Genomic DNA, 4,295 nt, shown 5'->3' with positions numbered 1-4,295 from the left:
TTGACAATGCTGTAACAAAGACTTAACTTATTTTTTTCCCCTCAAATGGTTCAACCTTTGACATTGTGCTCAAAATCAATCTCAAGAAGCCACAGTCCCTAACCAATAGGTTTGATACTAATTTTTTGTGAAAAACATACAAAATAATAATAAATAAATAAAAAGCATGTACAAGAAAAAAAAAATTAAATGTGGTTTGTGAATTCTATGTTTACATCCAATATGGCAAAGCTAACTAAAATCCATAATATGACTTACAAGCATACTCAAACCTGATCTCTTAATTGTCACTAAGCAAAACTTGTCTTCTAAATCTCACAAACATAACACAAGCTACACTATCAGTCTATCAAACTATTTATATTCAATCCATATTAATGCAAAAGATATTATTCGATTTTTTATTATAAAGTGTTTATAAACATTGATTGTATTAGTGTCACACTAAAATCATAATAAATTATGAAAAAGTATGTTAATTACTAAATTTATACACAATATTATAATAATTTCGCTGCAATTTACACGCCAAAGATTTTGGCATATTACACACATAAACATCTTTCATATTACAACATTAATTGGAATGCCCAACCATCAACAACGTGATAGTGCTTATTTCAATGGTTTCTACCACGATAATTGAAATACTACTGGTTGATTAGATTTTCAGCAAATTAGACTGAAATAAGAAACTAAACTACTAGTTCATCTCTCCTTCAGTTCATTCGAGGACTATTCATGCTCCATGCATTGACATTCTCTATGGTAATACTCTCTGTCCCATTGTTAAATGCATACAAGTGAGCATCATTGAACACTGCGAGTGTAGGATAAACCCTTAATAAGATGCATGTTTTTCCTCCAGCTCCGAAACTTTCCACAACGGAATGATCAATCTGCAACAAAACATTTACAACTACTCAAACAGTCATAGAGAAAGAGAGAGAAACAAAGATTTTACTTAACCCTTATCATGTTTAAGAGAGGGCATACCAAACTCCTAAGAGAGCTTCCTGTCTATTAAATCCACTTCCACAAAGCCTGCAAATGATGGTTTATATAGTCCATCCTTCAAAGAGGAACTATACATGAAAAACAAATAGAAACCAAGTCAAAAGATGTAATAATTATTTTATGCGTCAGATATGTATAATCTCTCACGTAGTATATGAATCTCACAATTATCTTGAGCTTGTATCCTACGAGGAAATAATATATATATCTGATACATAACATACTTTTTTGTCTTAGAGGAAAACAGAAAATCTTATAGTAATCTAAAATGCAGCTAAACAATTAATCACACAAACCTTCTAGCATCAGAGCACATGAGAACTACAAGCTTCTTTGGAGCTTTGAAAACTCTAAAGAAGACAGGAGTGTATTCCTCTAGATGACTTGAAGCTAGTGTCAACAACCCAAATGGCCCAACCCCACCTTGAACTTTTGAACCCTTTAGACCAAAGAGATCTTGTGCGTTTACCCAACTAGCATCAAAGTCCTCGGCGTTGTCCAAACTCTTCGGCAACAAGAAGGTAACCTCAACATCGGCCTGTGGAAAAATCAATAACAATAATCACTATAAATGAACTGTGTTTGATGCTAAATAAAGTAATTAATTTGTACCGTAATAATGTAATGATTTTGTCATCATAGTTCATCAAAAAAAAAAAAAAATTTGTCATCATATAATCAAGAATGCCAAAGTGACAATTTTTTTCAAAATCTTCTCCACAACTAGTTAAACAACTTGTTGAGGTAATAAATTATGAAATAATATCACTTTTATATAATTTCATCATTTTTATGACTCAAAAAAAAATAACAAAAACCAAGTTAAATCAACAGTTATAAAAAAAAAAAATTGTCAAAATAAATTGACACCTTTTCATATACGAAGCATATGGAGTCTATAGAAAGGATCAAGTTATTGAATAAAAATACACTATAAGTAGCAAACTTGGGCAGCAGTTATTCCTTTAATTTCAACATGCTCTCACTTTTTGACCTGTTGATTGCTTATCTGAACTTTATTCCCTCTAAGAGTTTCTAGTTCTTCGACAGGCCATTGTAACACTTGTTTCCCACTATTGTCAAGCCACACCATTCTTGGAATAGCCTACAAAACATCATTTTTGTAAGTAACTTGCCCGCAATTGGACCTATATAAATGATGATTACTAAAAAACGACAAAACCATAATCCCAAAATATATAATGAAGTTACTAAAATTCAACATTATTATTACCTGAATTCCGGCCCATCCTTTTTTTTAGTTGAGTCGGACCCATTAGCCCAACCCCACAAAATCCTTCGCTTCTTCCCAGCATCAAAGAATGACTTTGAGGCATAAAAATTTCCATAGTCATATCGCAGCCCATCCCAACCATCAACCGAAGTATTATCTGGTACATACCTATCTATTTGAGTGTGGTATTTTCCATCGGTGTAGTAATCATACCTAGTAACATCAAGGCTCACCTTGAAAATATGCTTTAAATTTGGCCCAACCAAAGAAGTGTCCAACCCATTTTTACCAAACATTGACACATGGTAAAATTTTGTGGGGTGTTTGGGAGAGTAGCTTGAGATATATTGTTTGAGTGTTTTTGATATACATGTAGGTGAAAAAGTGTGAAAATATATATAATATTGTTTAAAATATGTTAAAACTATGCTGTCAAACAAGCCCTAAGCATTCCTACATACCAGTCTTAGCTTTTGAATGCAGAGTATGCTCGGCCTTGACCCAATTCACAAAACCCTTACTCCTATACAAATGGGCTATGCCTCTATTTCTCCTTCTGCTACCCACTAAAATCCTCCAATGCCCATCTTTTCCAAATCAAGCTGTTGTTGGGTCACGGAAAGCACTTCCATTGACACTCTCATCAGCCACCACTATTGGGTTGTTCTTGTTGGGCTTAACCCATTCACGGAGATACGTATCAGAGTAGTTTTTAGGGATGGCATAGTTTTGGACTTGTTGATTTTGGGTGTCAACGCCAGTGTAAAATATAATGGGCTTGTTGCCTGGGAGAATAGTGGCTGAACCAGACCAACAGCCATTGATATCAAAGGGCTTAGTGGGATAAATGATAGGTTCAAGTGCTTCCCAGTTGATCAATTCCTTTGATAATGAATGGGCCCAAACAATATTGCCCCACACTGCTCCTTTTGGGTTGTATTGGTAGAAGAAATAGTAAGAGTCCATTGAAATATATAGGTCCTGTTTGCATTTATACGAGAACAACACACGAAGCTATAAAAAAGTTAAGGAGAATACAAATTATTTAAAATGTGAGAAAAGAAAGTTCATTTGCAAAAATTCACCATTTGGATCTGTTGTTGGTTCATTGTTATGCGAATTTGAACACCCAAGAAAGAGAAAAGATAGGAAGTCAGTGAGTGTGATTAATTATAGTACTTAAAAAATAATTAACAACAGACTTAAGGATAAAACACTTGTGTTAATAACCAGGAAAATTGTTGTTAACTAGCTGATTAACAAAACATCAATGTCATGTGTAGAGTATGTATTGTAATCTGAGTTGGGATTGTGTTTAGTGCCCCAATGCACTAGAAACAAGTCGTGTCCTTGCAATCTATGCACAAAATATATAATAAATAAGTATCCATTTAAGAGAAAAGCATATGCTATGTAATACTCAATCCAACCTTTAAAAACTGAAAATATATATATATATATATTTCATTTGATGCACTATATTTTAAATCAAAAAATTATCGGATTCCAAAACTATCCTCTTAGTATAAACTCAAATAAAACAAATATAAAGTGAGTATTAACATCTCAAATAAAATAAATAGTAAGGTATGAAGTTAAAATTTCTATGTTATTGAATTTTGTAAGTAAAATATATTTTGGAATATATATCAAAATATAATGTAGGACAAACAAAAATTTTAAGTCTTTTCGTAACGAAATAAATGGTTCAGATTTTATCGTATCATAAACATTTATACAAACAATTAATGACACTACTTTATAAGATACGAAAAGGCAAAATTTGAAAGCTTTGTTTAATCATGATTTGAAACCATTTATAACAACAACAAAAATTATAAATAATTTTGAAAATAATTTTTAACATTTTTAAAATACTGACAAGTCATTTTTTAATGTCAAGTAAATTTTTTAATATTATTATAATGGCCACAGCTGCTTCATGTCTAGTAATGGTGCAATTTGTCTGTCACGTTGGTTATTTCCATTAGTGAGGTAGGGACTAAAATAAAACAATTTTTTAGTTTTGTGAACCAAAATAGGA

The 4,295-nt window shown here is 32.0% G+C and overlaps 1 pseudogene; it reads right to left on the bottom strand.

Moving 5' to 3' along the window:
• Positions 1-719: 719 nt before the first annotated feature.
• LOC142608736 (beta-fructofuranosidase, insoluble isoenzyme 1-like) lies at positions 720-3,242 on the bottom strand (annotated as a pseudogene).
• Between the last annotated feature and the right edge of the window lie 1,053 nt (positions 3,243-4,295).

The sequence above is a fragment of the Castanea sativa genome, chromosome 9 (assembly GCF_040712315.1).
Source record: "Castanea sativa cultivar Marrone di Chiusa Pesio chromosome 9, ASM4071231v1".
In the NCBI taxonomy this organism is placed as follows: domain Eukaryota; kingdom Viridiplantae; phylum Streptophyta; class Magnoliopsida; order Fagales; family Fagaceae; genus Castanea; species Castanea sativa.
This window is presented reverse-complemented; position numbering and strand designations above follow the sequence as displayed.